The 26,062-nt window shown below is 41.1% G+C and overlaps 2 long non-coding RNA genes across 2 annotated transcripts in view; one reads left to right on the forward strand and one right to left on the reverse strand.

Annotated features, from left to right (window-relative positions):
- Positions 1 to 754: 754 nt before the first annotated feature.
- LOC131401576 (uncharacterized) overlaps positions 755 to 26,062 on the reverse strand; it is a 28,298-nt gene continuing 2,990 nt past the window's right edge. The window contains exons 2-3 of the long non-coding RNA XR_009217764.1: positions 3,091 to 3,276; positions 755 to 1,202 (exon numbers count right to left, since the gene is read on the reverse strand). This is a non-coding gene — a long non-coding RNA (uncharacterized LOC131401576). The remainder of the gene's footprint in view (positions 1,203 to 3,090; positions 3,277 to 26,062) is intronic.
- Positions 3,657 to 26,062, forward strand: part of LOC131401577 (uncharacterized) — a 28,515-nt gene continuing 6,109 nt past the window's right edge. Inside the window, exon 1 of the long non-coding RNA XR_009217765.1 lies at positions 3,657 to 3,767. This is a non-coding gene — a long non-coding RNA (uncharacterized LOC131401577). The remainder of the gene's footprint in view (positions 3,768 to 26,062) is intronic.

A 26,062-nucleotide genomic window follows, 5' to 3' on the forward strand; every position in this document is an offset into this window, starting at 1 on the left:
ATGAATTATAACAGTTACTTTAAAGGATTACTGTAAGAATTGCATAAGGGAATACAGTAAAGGAACTGGCGCACAGTAGATTGAGTTAATTCTCCTTCCCTGTCTCTCTTCTAAGAAACATACAGAAATAATCTAAGAATAGAACCCGTGTATAAAGTAAACTTATAACAAAGAGTCAATTGCTCCTGGAGTAAGGGACATCATTGTTGAGTGCTTAACCTGAACTGCCTCCAAATACTGTTAACTCTCAATTAATTTTATGTGTTTTCTGTCTTCCAGACACTTCACTGGCTACAAGGAAAGGAGAAGTGTGAAATTAATTTCACCCTTGAATGGCCTAGTTGTAACAACAGGTGTTTTAAATCACCTAGTTCTTCAGGTTTTCTGCTTATTACTATATAGTTTAACATGGTTCACAGCTGGAGAAAATAAGAAAATCATTATAATTTTACACACACGAATATGTCTTGACTATTACAGCTGAAATCTTAATATATAGAGCAATGTTGTACATGTTTTGTGCTTGTTGATAGTACAGAATACTTTTCTCCAGGTTTTCTTTAATTTTACAGAAAGGAATACTACATTCCAGAGAGCCTAAGTACGTTGTCACACACTAACTAGAAACAGACCTGGGCCTAGAACTCAGGTCTGAGTCACCTGACTTGTACTGGACCACACTCAAGGGAGCACACCCTCTTCTTACTGGTAATTTCTAATACTAAGCTATTTTCAAAAGCACAGTTGAGAGAAATTGTAAATAAATAAAACATGATTTTATATAAAATTAAAAGCTGTGACCCACAATTTCTATTCCATATGAGTGTTTCCTTTCTTGTAGGTTTCTTGTTTTTAATACTAAGTCCATTTTGGTAACCAAAAAAAAGACATAATGTTTAGTTTCTTTAGTAACATAAAAAAAGCTTCTGTGGAAATTAAAAAGACACTAACTAATGTCTCGTCTACTAAAGCAACTGAAGAATATTATTTGATTTTAGGAAAGCTCTGAGAGATTTTTTTAAAAATCATATCCACGTGACTATTAGTCCAGCCAGGCACATCTCCACATGACATCTCCTAGAGTGTCCAGTTTTCTGCTGGATCCAGCTATTGTCAGGCCCAATGCTCTGGCTGAGTAGAGAATGATGCCGCTTCTGAAAAGCATGTTCTCAGTTCCACTTCAAGGCTGATTGATGGAGACACTAGGAAAGGAAAAGATGAAAATATTACCCTAACCAATGATGTAAAACACAAGATATGAACAACCGTTAAAAGAATTTTCTATGAAATTGATCAATTCTACTATCACTACACCGGGCTATTTCCTATCAGTAATTTGACACATAAACAAATAGAATAGCGTATTTAATGATATCAATTCTTTTAGTTGTGTGCTTTTCCTTTTAAAACTACATATGCTTATATGTGTTTGCTTTATTTTCAGGTGGTGTCACCGTGTCAAGGCCTCGCGGGCAGGTGGGGTCTTCACTGAGGACTCCCAAGGCCCCCCCTACCCCCGGTGGCTGTGCATGTGCCCTTGGCCTCATGGGTTAAACCCAAGGTCACAGGGCTCCCATAGCGGCCAGAGAAAGAAGGGCCCATGAGAGAGGTATGCGAAGGCCGCAGGCTGTGCCAACTTCCTCTTCTCAGGTCCCTGAGAGAGAGAGACAGAGAGAGAGAGAGTGAGAGAGCGAGAGAAATCCCTGACCTCTACATTGCTGACTCCACCACTGGTGCCATGTCACACACCATCCCCCTTCCCCCAGCATCCCCATGCCACCCCTGGGAAGGCACCACCACTGGGAGGCCTGTTTCTGGTCACCTCCTTGTTGTCCCTTCAGGACCAGAGCCCAGTGCAGGGGAATTGGTTCAGGCAAACATTTACATGTCCCTCTCCATGAGAATTGTCTTCTGCCACTCTCACATCCCAAACTCCACCCCCAACTTTCTCCTTTCTCTTAGCTGAAGATAGTATTTAAGAGGAGCATCTCTGCCATTCTTTTGAGAGACTCCATTTCTCATGTGTCTCCCATGTATACATGTTATGAACCCAATTTAATCAGGCATGGATTCTTTTACTTGCCTATTTGCATCAGGAACATAATTACTAGCTAGAGAATTAATTAGAGAATATTCATGGTGAATGAAAGATGTCATTTCTAATAACGTAATGGAATCCTTGAGGCTTTATTCTTGGGACATGTGTAGGATTAAGTCAGGACACACTGTGAGAGTGATAAATAAGTTCTATATGTTTTTTTTCTTCAAGACCATGAATTTCAGCCACAGTTCATACCCATCTACTTTGCAACAATGAAAAACAATTAAACAATGATCTTGAATATTTTGCCCTCAGATTCATTAGTCTTTAAAGTATTAATTGAACAATTTAAATCTAGATGAGTGAAAGACTATGTAGACTTCTAGAATGTCACGTTAGGTCCTTTAGAAGTGAAGAATTGTTTTTATAAAACATTTCTATTCTTTCTTATACCTTGACAGTAATGTTACTCTGAATCTGTTTTAAAGAGGATAATGGCAGATTTACTTTAATTTGCACCCTTTTTTAAGTATAATTACCTAATATTTCTCAGTCTCTTGAAAACTTTTATCTTTAGCTCAACCTTCATTTAAATCACCAGACCTATTTGATGAAGGCGAAATTAACATTTACTCAAAAACTCCTCAGAAAATTACTAATTTAGTCTGTACTCTGGACAATCCATTGTAAAACTCAAACTGGATTTGCCAGGCCCCTCAAAATGGCTCATAACTCTGTTTGCACATTTATCTGGGAACATACTAGCTGAAGGTAATTGTTCACCCCAAATGCTTTCTTTAACTCAATCAGCCATACTTCCAAAGTTTTCATGTAAATGTGACCAATTTGGTGAAATCCAAGTGACTTTTTTTGTTTTGCATGCCTATGAGATTAAGAAAATAAGTATTTTAATTATTGTTATTGATTTTAAAAATCAGAGATGAATAAAACAAACTTCTTTGTCCACAGACATTTCTGCAAATGAAATTGTCTGAAAAACTGACAGCTAGCTCCCCGTTTTAACCACTAAACCATAAGAAATGTAATACCGTGGGCAAACACTTGAGTGTTGTCACCTGCAGGAGTCCCCAGCGCTGTTGCCCCATCAGGGCCACGGATCAGGGGAAGGAGTCAGTGGAGGGGAGTCAGCTGTGCCCTCAGCATCCTTCCTTCCTTGGTCAGAACCCGGTCCCAGCTGCTCCCTGTCTCATCTTCTGGGGAAGCAGAGAATTCTTCTGGAGACACAACACATTGGGTGTTAAGGATGTCATCGTTCTTTTATAAACAGATGTTAGATCGTGTAATGGGCTTCTCAGGACAGGAGAAACCACCTCAAGGGAAAGCAGAACTTCTCCAGGAGCTGAAGGTCATCCAGCGAGAGCAGAGTCAAGGGCTGCACAGCATCAGCCTGCTCCTGCTCTCCATATCATGGACACCTCGGTCCCCAATCCCCGACACCCCTCCCAGTGCCCCCACAAGGGTTCCCATTGTATCCACAGTGTCCCGCGCAAGCGCAGGACTGGTGCTCAGAGTGGCAGAGGGGCCGCTGAGCTGGAGAGCCCCAGGGCGCATGCACTGGGGGCAGAGTCCCTGATGCGGAATTAGTGGCCACTGGAGTTTGTGTGGGGGGGCTCGGGCAGTTTCTGGATCCTTCCTCCAGGATTTTCAGCGCGGGGAGCTCTCCTTTCTGCAGTGTGGAGGAGCACTGGGCAGGAGCGGCGCTGAGGTAGGCGGTGGGCAGCGGGCTCGGCGTGGAGATCTCCGCCGCATATGGCGGGAGCTTGGTGTCCAGGGCGGCGGATGGGACCAGGCGCTGGGGCTGCTGGCAGTCTGCTCCAGGCGGGGGAGCCCAACCTCTGTACCTTGGAGGAGCAGAAGAGCTCCACTTGGCCAGCCTGTCCCTGTGCCTTGGCGGCGACCCACCCCAGCGGGGCCTCACCTCGGCGGGGCCTCCTGCCCACCCATCCGAGGTTCAGGGGGCGGCAGGGAGTCACCTGCCCTGTGAGCCCGCCCTTGAGTTCGCGCCCCCTGGGACCCCATCTAGGCCAGTTCGCGACATCTCTGGGTGAAAGCTTTCCTTCGGAAGAGGGCCTGTGGTCAGCGCTCCTCTGCCTGACTCCGCTCAGGCTATTGGGCTCCTCATTGCCTTCATTAAACAAATGAACGGTTTCTACACCCTTGGGACCACCTTTATAGAAAAGCCTCATTGCATTCATGGTTTCTGATAATTGACTCTATATTTGCAAGGTGAACTTTGAAGCCTGTGAATTGTTGTAAACTGCATTTAATGAAAGGAGCTTTAAACAATCTTTGGTGCAAATTGTGTAGCTTCCTAATACTAACTCACCTTCTGTTAACATAGACTGATGACTGATCAATTGATGATTGACGTAATGTGTATGGAATTTTGGTTTCAGTTGAAAAGATTTTCTTGGCAGTTGGTGCTAAAATTAAAATCGGATAAAGAGGAGGATTTTGGAAGTTGTATGTAGTGTCTGTTTTGTCTCCATACTCATTTAGAATTGTAAGAATTTAGATTTGGAAAGCCCATAGAACAAGAAGTTTTAAATTTTGATTTGACTGACAAGGGAAAAGGTCAAATACGGTAGGATTTCATTTATGTAATATTCTAGAAAAGATAAACCATAGGGAAAGACAACAGATCGTTAGTTGTCATTAGTTTTCATATTTAGTTAATCATTTAGTTTAATAGTTTAATCATTAGTTTTAATTTTTCTTATTAAAAAATACATTTTAATGATAGCATCCTAATTATGCTTTTGGATGATACCAGAAGTTAATAACCTATTAAATTCTGCAGTAGGAAGAAATGACATGTTGGTTATTGGTGTCTTTAAAGTGTAAGTATTGGCGGTAATGAAACTTTTAAATGAGCTTTTTTGGATTCTAAACTACTGATTTTTTACTAGATCCTGTTGGGCATGGCATGTTACAAGTTTTAAAAGGCTCTTTAAATTATTGTAGTATGCTGAAGCTATTAAATTATAATGTAAGCTCTTTATAGATGAAACAGGCAAAAATACAAAAAGCCATTCATCAATTTATCTTTGTTAAAAAATCAAGTATATCTTACCATACACATGAATGACTTTTGGCTAGACAGACCTGACCTTGACAAGATGGACTCATTGGTATGGGGAACCTCTTTTGGAATGTTAAAATGGGAGAGGATATATAAATTTTACCTGAGGGTGACCCAAGTCGATATGGCAGGTTTAGTTGCTTTTACACTCTTTCTGAATTATGATCTTGATTAAAAACCTGGTCATAGGCATTCCAAGACAATTGGACCATTTTATGTATCAATATATTAAGATGTCTTATTTATCTGATACTTTCTGATTTCAGGGTGTCTGGGAAAAACAGTTTCTCAACATAAGTACTTTGGAATATAATTTTTGATTGTTGACTTATTGAATCATAGAACTGTTGAGTTGGAAATAATTTTAGTGGTTTAGAGCCTAACCTCTTCAATTTCCAGGAAATGGAAAGTGAGGTCTCTTGAGTTGTCGTCCACAGTCAGACTGCTACTTTAGTGGCAGAGTTGGAACAAAATGCTCAGATGCTTGTCTCCAGATTCCTAGTACAGTGATTTCTGTGCTACGTATTATTAAGTAGACAAACCAATGAGTTACCTTCTCATATCATATAAGTAGCCAGCAGCGTCGATTATTTCCCATATGCATTTCTTTCCTTTCTTTTTTAAATAACTTCTAACCACAATTAATTTATTCCCCTGCCATATTTAATGACTATCCTTGTGTGTGTCTCCTCGAGCACACGTGTGAACTCCCTAGAATGGACACCTGCCTGTGATTGGATTGTTGGGCCAGAGGATGATGTGCATCTGCATCTTGACGAGCTGCAGCCAAATCATCCTCTGAAGTTTTAAAAATTTCCATTCCCTCCAACAGTGTTTGAGTCATCCTTGCCCTGGGAATTGTCAGATTGGCATTGTCAGATTTTTAAATTTTTGCCAATCTGATGGGTGAGAAATGAAGTATTTGTTTTCCTCTTTTGACAAACGCATAGAGCTGTGCAACTCCCAAAACTGAGATACAGAACAGTTCCAGCACCCAGAACTCCCTTGAGCTGCTCTTTTGTAGACAACTCTTCCCCTAACCTTAACCACTGGTGGCTAATGATCTGTTGTCTTTCTCTATGGTTTGTCTTTTCTGGAATATCATATAAATGGAATCCTACAGTATTTGGCCTTTAGAATCTGGTCTCTTTCATTTAGCATGATACATTTATTTGAGTGTTCATCCATGTTGTTGACTGTATCAGCAGTTCCTTCTGTTTTATTGCTGAATGTAGTATCCATTGTATGAATTTACCACAGTTTATCCATCCACCAGTTGAAGGACATTTGAGTTATTTTCAGTTTTGTCTTTTTTGACTATGAATAAAGCTCCTATAAATCTTTATGATTTGAGAAGGCAAACAAGTTTTTGTATGAACTTGTCTTCTTCTCCTGGGTAAGCACATAGAAATGGAATTGCTGGGTCATATGGTATGTGCATGTTTAACTTTATTTTAAAAACTCTTTGTGATAGCAAAGTCATGGCCCACAAAGATGTCCTAATCCCTGAACCTGGGAATACATTAGTTTACTTGGCAAAGGTGAATTAAATTTGCAGACGGAATTAAGGTTGCTGATCAACTGACTTTAAAATAGGGAGATTATCCTGGATTATCCAGGTGGGTCCAGTGAATCTCAAAGGCCCTTAAAAGGGAAAGAGAAGCAGTAGAGTAGAGAAAAAAATAGAACAAGGGAAGCAGGGCCAGAGAGATCCCGAGTTCTTGGTTTTGAGGGTGGAGGAGGGGGGCCATAGGGTAAGGAATGTGGTGGTCTCTAGAAGCTTGAAAAGGCTAGGAAATGGATTAAGCTTTAAAGTTTCCCAAAAAGAACCCAGCTCTGCCAACACCTTGATTATAGAACAAAGAGACCCGTGTCAGACTGCTAACCTACAGAACTGTAAAACGATAAATCTGAGTTGATTTAAGCCATGAAATTTGTGCTAATTTGTTACAGCAGCATAACAAACTCCACTTTAAAACTGTTTTCCAAAGAGGCTGAAGCACTTTGCGTTCCCACCAGCAATGTAGGAGTGTTCCAGTTACTTTCCATCCTCATTAACACTTGGTATGGTCAACCTCTTTAATTCTAGTCATACCAATACGTACATAGCAGGATCTCAGTGTGTTTTTTATGTGCCTTTTTTTCATGATTAACGACCTTGAACATCTTTTCATGTGCTTATTTGCCATCTGTGTATCTTCTTTGGTGAAGTGTCCAAATCTGTGACCATTTTAAACTTGGATTTTCTTATTGCCGAGTTTTGAGAGTTCTTTATAGTCCTGTCAGATATGTGATTTGCAAAGGTCTTCTCCCAGTCTGTGGCTTGCCTTCTCCAGCCTCTCACGGGTGTCTTTGTAACGTCTGTGTAACGTAACTCGAGAGGTTTCACATGACCTTATCTTCCCTCAGATACAGAAACAGAGTGAAGTTGGAGAACCTGAGTCCAATCAGACCTTGATCAGATTTGGGTCTGAGTCTCAGTTTTAGTAAACCCAGGCCTTCCACTTTCCCCCTGTTCCTGTTTGCGGTGCTCCCCTTCCCCGCACAGGGGTCTGGTACTAAGTCTGGTAGATCTCTGTCTCCTCAGGTTTGGGAGCCCACAGAAAACTTAGTTACGACCGTCAGACATTTCAGCGTAGCTCTCCAGCCTCCTACCTTACATTGTTCACAATATGGCAAATTCCCAATAGGTCACACTAGCAGTATGTTGGACTTAGGCTACTTCCACCACTTCTGGAGGTTTCGCTTTGCTTTGTGGAAGCTTTTGGCCTATTTCCCCAGATTCCTGTGTGGCACCAAAACTTAACAGAGATGCTGTGAGGAAGAGCGGTTGTGTGTCTGAGAGCCTTCAGCTTTCCTCTGCCACACCAAACTAGAAGTTTGGCTAGCTTCTCTTTTCCCTAGCCGAGGCTCTGACTGAGCAAGCCAGATCCTCGGCAAGCACCCAGAATCAGAATATGCCTGCAGGAGAAAGAAAGATAAAAATCCCTGCTCACATAAAAGAGTTTTCTTCTTTCTGGAATTTTAGTTGGTTGGTTCTGAAGTTCTCTGATGCTCTAAAAATATATTTATAATTTATCTGGCTTTGTCCAGTTTTGCAGCGAGTGCTTTCCTGTCCTGGTCTACTCTAAAACAGAAGTTCCCTTGTCATTAGTTTTTAACTCCATCAGTTATAACCTGTCAATATTATTATTGTTTGGTAAAGTCATGTTTTCAATGATTTATTCAGACGTTTACCCTTTTTTATCCTCACGATCCATTTTTACATCTTAGCATTTCCTCTTCTATCAATTTCTTCTTGAAGAACATTCTTTTTCACTTTTTAAATTTTTTCCTTGAGGAAGATTAGCCCTGGGCAAACATCTTTTCCTATCTTCCTCTATCTTGCATGTGGGTCACCACCACGGCATGGCTGATGAGTGCTGTAGGTCGACACCTGAGATCCAAACCCATGAACCCAGGCAACCAAAGTGGTGCGTGGTGAACTTAAACCACTACACCAGGTGGCTGGCCCCCTTAAAGTACATTTCTTCGATGTTCCTTAATGAGCATTTGTTGGTGGTAATACTCTTAGTAAATGTTTGCATAAAAATATCTTTAATTCACCCCAGTTCTTGAGATGTGGTTTGATTGGGTATACACTGAAAGTGATCGTCTCTCTGTACCCTGAAGAATTAATCCAACTCTCTCTTGCCTTCCATTGTTAAGAAACGTATCATGGGACTAAATGTAAGTCTCCATAAGTGTTCTGTCACTCTGCGGGGCTTTGAATATCTTCTTTTGTATTTGGTGTTCTTTGGTTTCCCTGGATGGATCTGACTCTAGATTTATTTTTTAAATTCTGCTTGAGATGTATTCAGCTGCCTGAAGCTAGAGTAGAAGAATTTTATCAATTTTGGAAATTTCTGTTATTATGTGTGAATATTCCTTTAAATCATATATACATTTATATTTTTTAATTCAAATATATATACACATTCTTATTTATACACGTTCAATATATATTCATTAAATATATATTTATATTATTTAACACAATGTATTATATTATTCAATATAATGATTTATGTTATTCAAAAAATACATATATTATTCATATATATAGTTTCCTTTACTTGACCAAACTCAAGCCAGGCTCCTTTGAGCCCTCTTCTTCACTAGGCCTTGATCTTGGCCTATAATAACTACAGCCTCTCAGCACAAATGGTTTCACCCCACACACACACATTAAAGACTTAAACACTGACATAGTTTCTAACAGCTCATATCCACATCCTTACGATGACCTCTGCCCCCTTAGAGTGCCTACCTGAGAAAGCTCAAGGCAGCCAAAAGAATTGACTGTTTGTTCTGGCCAACACTCGATCATTGGCCCCTGACATCCCTTTCTTAGAGCATTTACCCAAAAGTGCTTACAACTGTGAATCTTTCTTCTGTCTTTTTGAGTTGTGTATGTGTCTCCTATAACTGCATTTCTCAAGGACCTGAGAGCCATTCCTTTAGATGAGGACAGGGTGTCTGTCTCCCAGACTCTGTGAGAGGAGAGAAGTTAAAATTTGATCATTTCCAACTAGCCAACACAACTGGCCAGATCACACTGAACTGACCAACACTCTGTAGCTTTTCCCTCCCTGACTCTACTGAGCCCCTGCTCACCCCTCTGCCTGCTCCCTCATTCTCCCTTTCAAATGCCCAGTCACCTATGTACAAATCAAATTGAGTTCAGCCCTGTTCCCTCTTCCCTACTGCAGTGGTATATTACTGATTAAAATCTGTTCTGATCATTTTAACTAGATTCTGACTTTGTGTATACTCTACATTTAACACACATTCTGATAATCTCATGCATATGCATATATATGCATATACCAACACAACCAGGTGCCCTCCAGGACCAGTTCAGCTGAGCCCATCTTATCAACAGAGTAGTTCCGCATTTTATTTCAGGAACTGACACCCCTCGTCCAGTTCAGGCCAGTTGAGACCACCAACCCATCAACCGGGCCTGCGCACATGCTTGATAAGTGACCTTTTTGACATCAAGCTAAAAGCTCCATCCTCAGATCATGGTAACACTGCCAATTTGTGAACACACATCTGATGAAGAGTCATGAAGCTTGACTTTGCTTGTGCAGATCATCAATTACCTCACTTCTCCTTACTTCCAATCATCTACCTCCACACATCAGACCACCCTGTCCTTCATCCCATAAACTGTAACCCAAGCCCTGGCTCAGGGAGACAGATCTGAGACAAACACGTGCCCCCGTCTCATTACAGATCAATCTCACAAAATAAAGCTACAATTCTATCCCCAAAAGCTAATGCCAGAATAATTGCGTTTTTTAATGTAGATTGGGCAAGAGAATCTCAATATTGTGTGGTAACATCAATACATATATATATACTTAATGGATGTTTTATCTTCTTTTTCTTTTTCTTTGCTGAGGGGGATTCACCCTGAGCTAATATCTGTTGCCAATCCTCTTCTTTTTGCTGAGGAAGATTCACCCTGAGCTAACCTCTGTGCCAACCTTCCTCTATTTTGTATGTGGGTTGCCACCACAGAATGGCCAAATGATGAGTGGTGTAGGTCCATGCAAGGAACTGAACCTGGGCCGCTGAAATGGAGTTTTCTGAATTTAACCACTAGGCCATGGGTCTGGCCCATCTCTAATTGTTTTAAAGATGTTATTAGAGATGTAATTGAAGTTTCACTATGATCTCTGAATTTCCTTGCTGCTCCTTTAGTCCCTCACTTCAGTGTATGTGTTTCTTGCTCCATCTTTCATTCTAGAGGAATTCCTCAAATATCTAGTGGTCCTTGGCTACCCATTCGTATTTCTGTGATGAGGAGGAAACAGCTGAGTATGATCTCTGTGGGCCTGATGGGGCCTGTGTCTGTCTGGACTCAGTGTTTCTTCAGGGGTGTAGAGTGTTGACATAAACAAGCAAACAATGTTGGTACCCACGCTCTCTGTCTTTTTGTGTTAAATAAGTTAACATACTTATTCCACACATTCCCACAATGACAGACATCCTCTGAACACTTGGAAATGCTGACAACACACACACACAGACACACACAAACATACACACTATTTGCAAATGACCAGCAGCATTCAGACAGTAAACTGCACCTGATAATGCACACTGATAATCAGAACATACACACAAACTCACACTCATACAGACCACTCACTGTCTCAGAGCCCACAGTGACTTGAACTCTCTAAACACACACAGACATCAACAAAACACACCTTCACAGAGATGCTATAATAGCCATGCACCCTGTGACCATACAGAATTGCTGAACACACACATCCACACAACCAGGAACGTGACCGTGCACGTGTGGGCTTGATCAGGGGATTTTTCACACCTCAGCATCAACATGGACACCCCGGGGCGAGAGGGAGAGGCAGAGGGAACAGGGAGAACATGTGTGGAGCAGAGAGGAGGCACTTGCATAAAGCAAATATGATACCTGCAAAGCTGGTTCCTAAATGACATATGACTCAAAGGTATGAGGAGCCAAGAGGATCTGAAATGGTACAAAGGAGGTGACTGATACAAACCCATCACAAGATATTGAAATGTAAAGGACAGTGATATTTTAAAAGACACTGAGGAGAGTTCATCAAAGCTTAGCTATAATTCCAGACAATGAGTGACATGGTATTCTGGCCAAAGAACAGCCATTATTGCTGTTAAAATGCCTATTTAAATGTTTCTTATAAAATTATACTCCTTGAAAAATGACAAATATTCATTGGTTTAAAACATTTAAAACATTTCAGGATAAAATTACTGCAGGTTCCACTTTTATTGAGTAGCTTTCCTTGGTCAACTATAAAAGCTGGACAAAGCACACAGAACAGCTTCTTGAAGGGTCAGAGAACATCCTGTGCAGGCAGGACTTGGGGGTTTATAATCTCTGAGATGAGGGAAGCACAAGATTGTGAGCATCAGCTCCATGCAGCTTCTTCCCTAAGGCATTGCTATTTCAACAGTGAGAGAAGAGAGTCTGAGTAGAAAGAGGAGGAAAAATGAAATGAAATTTGGTTCCAGCAAAGTCCAGTAACTTCTGCTTCCAGTCATATGTGGTAAAGGCAGAGCAACAATTAAACATTGATTTAATAAGTACAGTATGTTTGAAAACACCAAAGGGATGTGGAAGAAACAGGACTAGATGAAATAAAATTTCAAAAAGGGAAGAGCCTTTTTAGGTGAGATTGCCAGACACGCCCTCACCCGGGGAAATTTGCGTAATCTGGACTGTGGCAATCAGACTTGTGTTAGCAGAAGACAATAGTAAGTATAATCTGTCATAATTGATCTATGTTAGCATTTTAATATCACAAGCTTTGTTTCCCTGTTAAATTTTATTGCCTCCACTAGAAGACTCTGTGAAGGGAAGGACATTGTATCATTTGCCACGTGATCTCCAGAACATTCTTCAGTTGGGGCTGTATGACTACTGTAAATATTTGTTAATTGTTGGTTCCATGAATGCTATGGACTGAATGTCTATGTAACCCAATTTCATACGTTAAAATCCTAATCCCTGACGCGATGGTATTTGAAAGTGGGGCCTTTGGGAGTTAATTAGGTTAGGTGAGGCCATGAGTGTGAAGCCACCATGATGGGATTAGTGCCCTTATAAGGAGATGGAGGGCCAGAACTCTCTCTGCCAAATGAGGGTAGAGCAACAACCTGTCCTTCTGCAAAACAGGAAGACAGCTCTCACCAAAAACAAATCAGCTGGAACCTAGATCTTGAACATCCCAGTCTACAGGACTGTAAGGAATACATTTCTGTTGTTAAAAGTGTCCAGTCTAAGGACAGCCCAGTGGCGCAGCTAAGTGTGTGTGCTCCATTTCAGCGGCCTGAGGGTTTGCAGGGTCGGATTCCGGGTGCACACTGATGCACCGCTTGTCAAGCCATGCTGTGGCAGCGTCCCATATAAAAACTAGAGGAAGATGGGCACAGATGTTAACCCAGGGCCAATCTTCCTCAGCAAAAATGAGGAGGATTGGCATCAGATCTTAGCTCAGGCCTGATCTTCCGCACACACACACACACACACACAAAAACCCAAAAGTGCCCAGTCTAGGGCCTGCCCCTCCACCTAGTAGTTAAGTTCAGTGAGCTCCTCTCCGGTAGCTTGGGTTTGGTTCCTGGACACAGACCTACACCACTCATCAGCAGCCATGTTGTGGGGGTGAGCAACATACAAAATAGAGGAAGACTGGCATGGATGTTAGCTCATGGTGACTCTTCCTCAGCAAAAATATAAATAAAGAACCCAATCTATGGTATTTTTGTTACAGCATCCCATACTGACTAGGACACTGAGTGTGTGAATAAGTTCATCTAGATCGATGATCCTTCTTCCACATGACACATTATTGCCAATGATTCCTAATTTGGTGTGAGTCAAATTTCCCTTAAGGATCATAAAGACGTTAGGACACTTCTCTGTAGTTATGCACATATTGATATGCATGAAAACGTTGCATCAAGTGCTTTATCGATGCCTTAGTCTCACACCTCATCCCATTAGCCTTCAATGAACCTCAGTGTTACAACCAGTGCTTTGGGAAATAGAGGAAAGTACCTGGACAGAAGAGGGTCTTGTATCCATCGTGCAGCTCCTGTCCTCTGCCCAGCCAGCTCCAGTGCAAGATCAATTTATAAGATGGGTTTTCCTCCAGGCAGTTCTGTCTTTCTCCCAGCCTGTTCTCATTTAGGATGATCTCACCAAGAGCAATGAGTGGAAATTGGAAAGGAAGAGCTACAGAAGGCATCTGCCAAGAGAAATTCTTTGTGGTTACATGACCTAGAATATGGACACTTGGCTGGTCTAAGGTGTCCTGAAAATGGAACCCTTCCCATGTCTGCAATATCCCTCTATGTCCTCTTTCCCCACCATCTCTCTGTTCTTGGTGGTAAAACTCCCTTGGCAACTACAATATAAAAATGCAAATAGAGAATGGTCTTTTTCCAGGCTCAGAATTCTGTGAAATTTTACTGCCTATCCCCAGTCTCCCAGGACTAACACCATTTTCACTGTTTTAAGATTAGATCACATTTTAATCTCCTTGAATCAGAGTTTTCTCTCATCCTTGTTATGTATATACATTTTCTAACACAGAATATTGAAAACATTATTTTTGGCCCTACAATCTCCAGATTAATTCATAGCTATATTCTGATGGATGCATGCCTTTTTAATTATGCTTATAACTCCATTAACTATAGAAATTGACTAAATGATGAGTAGTAATGTACTAATACAGGAAAATGGCCCATTTTTATTCATCATAATATTTCATGTTTTCATCAAGACAAATACACGAATACTTAATTATTCAGCAAAAACTCTTACTGTGTATATGTAAGCAATTATAAATCTATTGGAGTTGGTTTACCTTGTCGATTATTCCTTGTTTCTGCATTGTCCCTTCACCATTTCTATGAACATTTTAGAATCCTGCATCTTTATCCTACTATTTTAAATACTGGGTCATTGACAAAACTCCACATAACTTATCCAGTTGTGGCTAATGGGTCCTTTGTAGGGTGTCTTTCCGGGTACGTTTTCCAATGTGAACTCCAGCTGATGGCCTTGTGACACTGATGTAAATACTGGTGTCTCCACATATCATGGCGCCAGTGGTGTGTGGTTCTTTACGGAGTCATATATAACCTAGTACTTTTCATTCAATCAGTGTAAACAATGCTATGGAAAGTAGATTGGGGACAATTAATAAAAGAAGATTGATTATGAACATGCTGTTAGGGAGAAAAATTGAACCTCTGGCTATAAAGGTTTATGTTTATGCAATTAATCAGCCACCCTAACAAATCTCGTTCATAGGCAGGGCTATATACATATATATATATTAGATTAAGATTATATCATTCATTAGTTTGAATGAGCTTTTGTAAAGTATGCCTTGTTTCTCTTGCCCTTTCATACTGGGAGAAAAACGGAATAGATAGAAAACGACTGGCTCACTCTGGTCCTAACTCAGAGCACATAGGGCTTGAGTCGTTGAACAAATGAGCCATTACCGGTGGCTACACCACTGGAATTTCCTGATCCAACATCGGTTATACACCCTATTGTGGATATGGACTCTAGAATAAGATTGTGCTGTTATCCTCACGGTAACTTGTTCTGTTGATCAATATTTTGGATCAATAAGTGATAAAATATTTTGACTAGCTGGTCTAGATTTTAATCACTCGGTGGTGACCAGACCTTGCAAAGGCAACATCATCATTTGTTGTCTAAATGAGAACTTGTATGAACGGCCACTCGAGGGTTTTACTCTCTCTTACGTTTAAACAGTGAAATTGACCTTTGTCTCAAGAGGCGGGAATGACAAAATAAGACGAGAAAACCCTATGGAGCTTCAATGAATTAAAAAAACACAAAGGTAAGCCAAATCAAGGGATAACAAAACTTAAATGGACTAACAATTTTGTTTGGGGTGACCTCAGAGAAGAAAATAACCTCTGAGTGATTAAAATCTAGACCAGCTAGTCAAAATATTTTATCACTTATTGATCCAAAATATTGATCAACAGAACACGTTACCCTCGGGATAACAGCACAATCCTATTCTACACTCTGTATCCACAATAGGGTGTATGTCTGTGATGTTGGATCAGGAGATCCCAGTGGTGTAGCTGTCATTAATTGCTCATTTGTTGAATGATTCAAGCCCTACATGATCTGAGTTCAGACCAGAGTAATCCAGTCAGTTTCTATCTATTCCATATTTCTCCCAGTATAAAAGGGCAAGAGAAACAAGACACACTTTACAAAAGCACATTCAAACTAATAGATGATATAATGTTAATCAAATATATATATTTATATAGACCTGCTTATAAACGGGGTTTGTTAGGGTGGCTGATTAATTGCATAAAAAGTAAACCATTATACCCAGAGGTTCAATTTTTCTCCCTTAACAGCAGGTTCATAATCAATCATCTTTTATTAATTGTCATCAATCTACTTTCCATAGCATTCCTTACACTAATTGAATGAAAATTATTAGGTTATATATGACTCTGTAAAGGACCTGTCTTGACGTGAGTACAGCCATGTTTGGCTGCTCCATCGACATATAGCCACCAGCACACAAAGAAATACAAAGCTGCTTTCTGTGTGGTGGGAACTGGCCTTTTCCTGAGAACTGGCCTTTCTCCCATGGAGAGAGTTGAAAGTTGTAACATTTCAAGGCTCTTGGAGCATCGTAGCGTGGGATGGACTGGCTATCTGTGCCGGGCTAAGACGATAACCAAAGAGAACAATGCACGTACACAACTACTGAGCTGGGACGTTAGCTAAGGGGCTCAGTGCACGTACGCCACAGACAACCATTTTGTGCATGGGAACACTAGATGTGTGCTCTGTAAACTCTGTAACTGCTTATATAAACTGCTGGAAATTGAGACCTGGTGAGAGTTCCACCTGTGGAAGGGACACCTTGTCCAGGACTTGTGATCCTTGCCCAGCCGCGTTGATTGACAGGGCTTTCCCGGCAGTGGGGCGTGGATGTTGTGAGTAATTGATTTGATGTGAAGTAATTGATTTGATATGAAGTAATTGATTTGATGTGTTCTCTTTTCGGTCAACCTGGTGTTTCTCTTTCCGGTTGACTTGTGTCATTTCTCTTCAGCCGATGTGGATGTTTTCCTTTTCCAGTCGGGCTGATGTTTTTTCCCTCTTAATATTTGACCTATTCGGGTCTGTTTGCAGACTCTCGCCTTTACTATCCTCTATATAATAAAATATACCTTCAGTCCATTTGTTTGGAGTGGAAAGTGTCTTTTACATCTCCGATCGAATCCCTGAACCTCTCATAACAGACCACACATCTTTGGCCCCATGATCTGTGGAGACACCAGTATTTATATCAGTGTCACAAGGCCATCAGCTGGAGTTCACATTGGAAAATGTACTCGGGAAGACACCCTACGGAGAACCCATTAGCACACAACTGAACAAGTAATGTGGACTTTTGTCGATGACCATGTGAAAACGTACCTAGGAAGACACCCTACAAAGGATCCACTAACACACAACTGAATGAGTAATGTGGACTTTTGTCGATGACCTAGTATTTAAAATGGTAGGATAGGGCCAGCCTCGTAGCTGAGTGGTTAAGTGCGTGCGCTCCATTGCTGGTGGCCCGGGTTTGGATCCCAGGCTTGCACCGACACACTACTTCTCTGGCCACGCTGAGGCAGCTTCCCACATACAGCAACTAGAAGGATATGCAGCTATGACATACAACGATCTACTGGGGCTTTGGGGGAAAAATAAATTAATAAAAATTATTTAAAAAAATAAAATGGTAGGATAAAGATGCAGAAATCTAAAGTGTTCATGGAAATGCTGAATGCACAATTCAGAAACAAGGAATAATCGACAAGGTAAACCAACTCCAATAGATTTATAATTGCTTACATGTACATAGTAAAAGTTTTTGCTGAACAATTAAGTATTCATGTATTTGTTTTGATGAAAACATAAAATTTTATGTTTAAAAAATGGGCTATTTTCCTGTATCCGTACATTACTACTCAGCATTTAGTCAATTTCTATAGTTACTGGAGTTATAAACATAATTACAAAGGCATGCATCCATCAGAAAATAAATATGAGTGAATCTGGAGATTGTAGGGCCAAAAATAATGTTTTCAATATTATGTATCAGAACATGTATATACATAACAAGGATGAGAGAAAACTCTGATTAAAGGAGATTAAAATGTAATCTAATCTTAAAAGAATAAAAAGAGTGTCAGTCCTGGAAGACTGGGGATAGGCAGTAAAATTTCACAGAATTTTGAGACTAGAAATGGGCCATTCCCTACTTTCATTCTTTTATTGTCATTGCCAAGGCAATTTGGCCACCAAGAACAGAGAGATGGAGGGGAAAGAGGACATGGAAGGATATTGCAGACATGGGAAGGGTTCCATTTTCTGGACGACTTAGAACAGCCAGGTGTCCATATTCTAGGTCATGTAACCACAAAGAATTTCCCCTGGCAGATGCCTTCTGTAGCTCTTCTCTCCAAATTTCCACTCATTCCTCCTGGTGAGATCATCCTAAATGAGAACATGTTGGGAGAAAGACAGAGCTGCCAGGAGAAAAGCCTATCTTGTAAATTGACCGTGTTCTAGAGCTGGCTGGGCAAAGGACAGGAGCAACACGATGAATACCGACCCTTTTCAGTCTAGGGACTTTCCTTTATTGCCCTTTGGGGAATAGACTGACTGCAACACTGAGGTTCACAGGAGGCCAGTGGGATCAGGTGTGAGACTAAGGTGTCAATAAAGCACTTGACGCAACATGTTATCATGTGTATCAATATGTGCATAACTAGGGAGAAGGGCCTTAACATCTTTATGATCCTTAAGGGAAATTTGACTCACACCAATTTAGGAATCATTGGCAGTAACGTGTCATGTAGAAGAAGGATCGTCAATCTAAATGAACTTATTCACACACTCAGTGTCCTAGTCAGTATGGGATGCTGTAACAAAAATATCATAGACGGGGTACTTTATTTATTTATATTTTTGTTGAGGAAGATTCACCATGAGCTAACATCTGTGCCAGTCTTCCTCTATTTTGTATATGGGTCACCCCCACAGTATGGCTGCTGATGAGTGGTATAGGTCTTTGTCCAGGAACTGAACTCGTGTTACCGAAGAGGAGCTCATTGAACTTAAAAACTAGGCCAAGGGGCAGAGCCCTAGACTGGGCATTTCTGGGTTGTGTGTGTGTGTGTGTGTGTGTGAGAGAGAGGAAGATCAGCCCTGAGCTAACATCAGATGACAATCCTCCTCTTTTTTGCTGAGGAAGATTGGCCCTGGGTTAACATCTGTGCCCACTTTCCTCCACTTTTTATATGGGACGCTGCCACAGCATGGTTTGAGAAGCAGTGCATTGATGCATGCCTGGGATCTGAACCTGTGAACCCTGGGGCCACTGAAACGGAGCACCCACATTTAGCCACTGCACCACCTGGCCATCCCTAGACTGGGCACTCTTAACAACAAAAGTGCATTCCTCACAGTTCTGAAGACTGGCTTGTTCAAGATCTAGGTTCAAGCTGATTTGCTTTTGGTGAGAGCTCTCTTCCTGTTTTGCAGAAGGACAGCTTCTTGCTCTACCCTCATCTGGCAGAGAGAGCTCTGGCACTCCATCTCCTTGTAAGGGCACTAATTCCATCATGGTGGCTTCACACTCATGGCCTCATCTAAGCTAATTAACACCCATAGGCCCCAATTCCAAATACCCTCAGGTCGAGGATTAGGATTTTACCGTATGAAATTGGATTACATAGACATTCAGTCCATAGCATTCATGAAACCAACAATTAACAAATATTTATAGAAGTCATACAGCCCCAACTGAAGAATGTTCTGGAGATCATGTGGCAAATGATACAATGTCTTTCCCTCCATAGAGTCTTCTAGTGGAGGGAGTAAAAGTTAACAGCCAAACAAAACTTGTGATATTTAAAAGCTAACATAGATCAATTATGACAGACTGTACTTACAATTGTCTTCTGGTAAGACAGGTCTGATTATCAGAGTCCAGATTAAGCAAATTCCCCCGGGTGAGGGCATGTGCGGCAATCTCACCTAAAAAGGCTCTTTCCCTTTTGAAATTTTCTTTCATCAAGTCCTGTTTGCTTCCACATCCCTTTGGTGTTTTCAAACAGACAGGATTTATTAAATCAATGTTATTTGTTACTCTGCCTTTACCACACATGACTAAAAGCATAAGTTACTGGACTTGGCTGGAACCAAATTTCAGTTCATTTTTCCTCCTCATTCTGCTCAGACTCTCTTCTCTCACTGTTGAAATAGCAAATGCCTTAGGGGAGAAGCCACGTGGAGATGGTGCTCACAATCTTGTGCTTCCCTAGTCTCAGAGATTGTAGACCCTCAAGTCTTGTTTCCACAGGATGTTCTACAACCCTTCAAACAGCTGTTCTGTGTGTTTTGTCCAGCTATTCTAGCTGGCCAAGAAAAGCTACTCAATAAAAGTGGAACCTGAAGTAACTTTATCCTGAAATGTTTTAAACATTTTAAACCAATGGCTATTTGTCATTCATCAAGGAGTATTTCTATAATTTTATAAGAAACATTTAAATAGGAATTTTAACAGCAATAATGGCTGTTCTTTGGCCAGAATTCCATGTCATTCATTGTTTGGAATTATGTCTAAGCTTTGATGCACTCTCTTCAGTGCTTTTTAAAATATCACTGTTCCTTACTTTTAAATATCTTGTGATGGGTTTGTATCAGTCACCTCCTTTGTACCATTTCAGATCCTCTTGGCTCCTCATACCCTTGAGTCATATGTCTTTTAGCAACCAGCTTTTCGGGTACCATATTTGCTTTATGCAAGTGTCACCTGACTGCTGCCCACATGTTCTCCCTGTGCCTTCTGCCTCTCCCTCTCGCCCCGGGGTGTCCATGTTGATGCAGATGTGTGAAAAAACTCCTGATCAAGCCCCGATGTGCACGGCCACGTGCCTTGTTGTGTGGATGTCTATGTGTTCAACAATTCTGTATGGTCACATGGTGCATGGCTATTATGGCTTCTATGTGAAGGTGTGTTTTGTTGACGTGTGTGTGTTTAGAGAGTTCAAGTCACTGTGGGCTCTGAGACAGTGAGTGGTCTGTATGTGTGCGTGTTTGCGTGTATGTTCTGAGTATCAGTGTGCATTATCATGTGTAGTTTACGGTCTGAATGCTGCTGGTCATTTGCAAATAGTGTGTGTGTGTGTGTGGGTGTGTGTTGTCAGCATTTCCACGTGTTCAGAGGATGTCTGTCATTGTGGGAATGAGTAGAATAAGTATGTTGTTAGAGATCAGTGTGGGCACCAACATTGTTTGCCTGTTACTAGTTCAACTCTCAACACCCCTCAAGAAACATTGAGTCCAGACATTCACAGACCCCATCAGGCCCACAGAGATCTTACTCAGCTGTTTCCTTCCCATCACAGAAATATGAACAGGTAGCCAAGGACCACTTGATATTTGAGGAATTCCTCTAACATGAAAGATGTAGCCAGAAACACATACACTGAAGTGAGGGACTAAAGGAAGAGCAAGGAAATCCAGAGATCATAGTGAAACTTCAATTGCATATCTAATAACATCTTCAAAGCAATTAGACATGGGTTGGTCCCATGGCCTATTGGTTAAGTTAAGAAAACTCCACTTCAGTGATCCAGGTGCAGTTCCTCGGCATGGACCTACACCACTCACAAGTGGCCATGCTGTGGTGGCAACCCACATACAAAATTTAGGAAGGTTGACACAGGTGTTGGCTCAGGGAGAATCTTCCTCAGCAAAAAGAAGATTGGCAACAGATGTTAGCTCAGGGTGACTCCTCTAAGCAAAGAGAATAAAAAAATAAAACAACCAGTAAGTGTATATGCATGTATTGATGTTACTGCACAATATTGGGGTTCTCTTGCCCAATGCACATTAAAAAAGCCAATTATTCTGGCATCAGCTTTTGGGAAATGAAATGTAACTTTATTTTGTGAGATTGAGCTGCAAGGAGACCGGGGGCATGTGTCTGTCTCAGATCTGTCTCCCTGATCCAGGTCTTGGGGCACAATTTATGCGATGAAGGGCAGGGTGTTCTGACATGTGGAGGTAGATGATTGGAAGTAAGGAGAAGTGAGGTAATTGATGACATGCGCAAGCAAAATCAAGCTTTGCAGCTCTTCATCAGATGTGTGTTCACAAATTGGCAGTGTTACCATTATCAGAGAATGGAGATTTTAGCTCCTTGATATCATAAAGTTCACATATAAAGCATTTGTGAACTCCCAGTTGATGAGTTGGTGGTCCCAACTTGTCTGAACTGGAAGAGGTGTCTCAGTTCCTGAAAGAAAACTAACTACTCTGTTTATAAGATGGGGTCAGTTGAACTGGTCCTGGAGGGCCCATGGTTACATTTGTATATGTGCATCTATGCATATGCATGAGATTATCTGTATGTGTGTTAAATGTGGAATATACAGAAAGCCAGACTCTAGATAAAGTGGTCAGGACAGATTTTATTCAGGCATATACCACTGCAATAGGGAAGAAGGAACAGGATGAACTGAACTCAATTTGATTTGTACAGATGTGACTGGGCATTTGAAAGGGAGAATGAGGGAGCAGGCAGAGGGGTGAGCAGGGGCTCAGTAGAGTCAGGGAGGGAAAAGTTACAGAATGTTGGTCAGTGCAGTGTGATCTGACCAGTTGTGTCTGCTAGTTGGAAATAATCAAAGTTTCACTTCTCTCTTCTCACAGCATCTGGGAGACAGACACCCTGTCCTCATCTCAAGGAATGGCTCTCAGGACCTTGAGAAATGCACTCCTGAGTTATAGCAGACACACCTACAACTCTAAAGGACAGAGGAAAGATTCACAGTTGTAAGCACTTTTGGGTAAATGCTCTAAGAAAGGGATGTCAGGGGCCAATGATCGAGTGTTGGCCAGAACAAATAGTCAATTCTGTTGGCTGCCTTGAGCTTTCTCAAGCAGGCACTTTAAGGGGGCAGGGGTCATCCTAAGGATGTTGATTTGAGCTATTAGAAACTGTGTAAGTGTTTAAGTCTTATAATATGTGTGGGAATGTGAAACCATTTGTGCTGAGAGGCTGTAGTTATTATAGGCCAAGTTATTATAGGCTCAAAGGAGAGTGGCTTGAGTTTGGCCAAGTACAGGAAACTATATATATAAATAATACTCGTATATTTTTTCAATAATAAAAATCACTATATTGAATAATATCATATATTGAATTAAATAATATAAATATATATTTAATGACTATATATTGAATGTGTATATGTATATATATTTGAATTAAATAATATAAATATATATATATGATTTAAAGGAAAATTCAGATATAGTAACAGAAATTTCCAGAATTGATAAAAGACTTCTACTCTAGATTCAGGCAGCTGAATACATCTCAAGCAAAATTAAAAAAAAAACAAATTCTAGAGCCAGATCCATTCAGGGAAACCAAAGCACACTAAATACAAAAGAAGATATTCAAAGCCCCTCAGAGGAACAGAATACTTACAGAGACTTACATTTAGACCTATGATACATTACTTAACAATGGAAGGCAAGAGAGAGTTGGATTAAATCTTCAAGGTACAGAGAGAAAATAACTTTCAGTGTATACCCAATCAAACTATATCTCAATAACTAGGGTGACTTAAAGATGTTTTTATGCAAACATTTACTAAGGGTATTACCACGAACAAATGCTCATTAAGGAATTTCTAAAGAATGTACTTTAAGGGGGTCAGCCACCTGACGTAGTGGTTTAAGTTCAGCACACTCTGCTTCCAAGGCCTGGGTTCATGAGTTTGGATCCCAGGCGTGGATCTACACCACTCATCAACCATGCTATGGTGATGATCCACGTAGAAAATAGAGGAAGATTGGCATAGGTGTTAGCCCAGGGCTAATCTTCCTCAAGGAAAAGACTTAAAAAGTAAAAAAGAATATACTTTAAGAAGAAAGAAACTGGGACAGCCTCGTGGGTAAGAAGCTAAGTGTGTGCGCTCCGCTACTGGTGGCCTGGGTTGAGATCCTGGGTGCGCACCGATGCACCCCTTCTCTGGCCATGCTGAGGCCGTGTCCCACATACAACAACTAGAAGGCTGTGCAACTAAGACATACAACTATCTACTGGGGTTTTGGGGGTAAAAAAAAGGGAGGAGGATTGGCAATAGATGTTAGCTCAGAGCTGGTCTTCCTCAACAAAAAGAGGAGGATTATCATGGATGTTAGCTCAGGGCTGATCTTCCTCACAAAAGAAAAAAGGAAGAAGAAACAAACTGATAGAAGAAGAAATGGTAAGAGGTAAAAATGGATTGTGAAGATAAAAAAGGGTAAACATCGGAATAAATCATTGAAAGCATGATTTTTCCAAACAATTATAATATTGACAATATATAACTGATGGAGTTAAAAACTAATGACAAGGGAACTTCTGTTTTAGAGTAGACCAGGACAGGAAAGCACTCGCTGCAAAACTGGACAAAGCCAGATAAATTATAAATATATTTTTAGAGCATCAGAGAACTTCAGAATCAACCAACTAAAATTCCAAAAAGACAAAAAAGTTTTTTATGTGAGCCCTGCAGGCGTTTTCTGATTCTGGGTGGTTGCCGAGGATCTGGCCTGCTCAGCCAGATCCTCGGCTAGGAAAAAGAGAAACTAGCCAAACTTATAGTGATTCTGCAGGACTGGTGTGGCAGATGAAACCTGAGGGCTTTCAGACACACTACTGCTCTTTCTCGCAGCACTTGTGCTAAGTTTTGGTGCCACACAGGAATCTGGGGAAGTAGGCCAAAAGCTTCCACAAAACAAAATGAAACCTCCAGAAGTGGTGAAAGTGGCCTAAGTCCAACATACCGCTAGTCTGATCTGCAGGGAATTTCCCATATTGTGAAGAGATATCAGGTGGAGGCTGGAGAGCTGTGCTGAGATGTCTGAAGGGTGTAGCTGAATAGTCTATGGGCTCCCAAACTTGAGGAGACAGAAATCTACCAGACTTAGAACCAGACGCCTGTGCGGGGGAGGGGAGCACAGCAAACAGGAACGGGAAAGTGGAAGGGCTGGGTTTACTAAAAGTGAGACCCAGCCCCAACTCTGATCAAGGTCTGATTGGACTCAGGTGCTCCAACCTCACTCTGTTTCTCAATGAAGGAAAATAAAGTCATGTGGAACCTCTTGAGTTATGTTACACAGACCTTCCAAAGACACTGGTGAGAGGATGGAGAAGGCAAGCCACAGACTGGGAGAAGACCTTTGCAAATCACATATCTGACAGGACTATAAGGAACGCTCAAAACTCGGCAATAAGAAAATCCTAGTTTAAAATGGGCACAGGTTTGGACACTTCACCAAAGAAGATGCACAGATGACAAATAAGCACAGAAAAAGATGCTCAACGTCATTAATCGTGAGAAAGATGCACATAAAAACCACATTGAGATCCTGCTCTGTACCTATTAGAATGACTAGAATTAAAGAGGTTGAGCATACCAAGTGTTAATGAGGATGGAAAGTAACTGGAACACTCTTACATTGCTGGTGGGAACACAAAGTGGTTCAGCCTCTTTGGAAAACAGTTTTATTTGTTTATTTACTTTTTTGTGAGGAAGATCAGCCCTGAGATAACATCCATGCTAATCCTCCTCTTTTTGTTGAGGAAGACCAGCTCTGAGCTAACATCTATTGCCAATCCTCCTCCTTTTTTTTTTCTCTCCAAAGCCCCAGTACATAGTTGTATGACATAGTTGCACATTCTTCTAGTTGCTGTATGTGGGACGTGGCCCCAGCATGGCTGGAGAAGCGGTGCATCGGTGTGCACCCACAATCCAAACCCGGGTCACCAATAGCGGAGCAGACGCACTTAACCACTAAGCCACGGGGCCAGCCCCTGGAAAAACAGTTTTAAAGTGGAGTTTGTTATGCTGCTGTAACAAATTAGCACAAATTTCATGGCTTAATACAACACAGATTTATAGTTTTACAGTTCTGTAGGTTAGCAGTCTGACATGGGTCTCCTTGGGCTAAAATCAAGGTATCGGCAGAACTAGGTTCTTTTGGGGGGACTATAAAGTTTAATCCATTTCCTAGCCCTTTCAAGCTTCTAGAGAACACCACATTCCTTAGCCTATGGCGACCCTCCGCCACCCTCAAAACCAAGAACTCGGCATCTCTCTGGCCCTGCTTCCCTTGTTGCAATTTTTTCTACTCTACTGCTTCTCTTTCCCTTTTAAGGGCCTTTGTGATGCACTGGGCCCACCTGGATAATCCATGGTAATCTCCC

This window comes from Diceros bicornis (genome assembly GCF_020826845.1).
Source record: "Diceros bicornis minor isolate mBicDic1 chromosome 1 unlocalized genomic scaffold, mDicBic1.mat.cur SUPER_1_unloc_6, whole genome shotgun sequence".
In the NCBI taxonomy this organism is placed as follows: domain Eukaryota; kingdom Metazoa; phylum Chordata; class Mammalia; order Perissodactyla; family Rhinocerotidae; genus Diceros; species Diceros bicornis.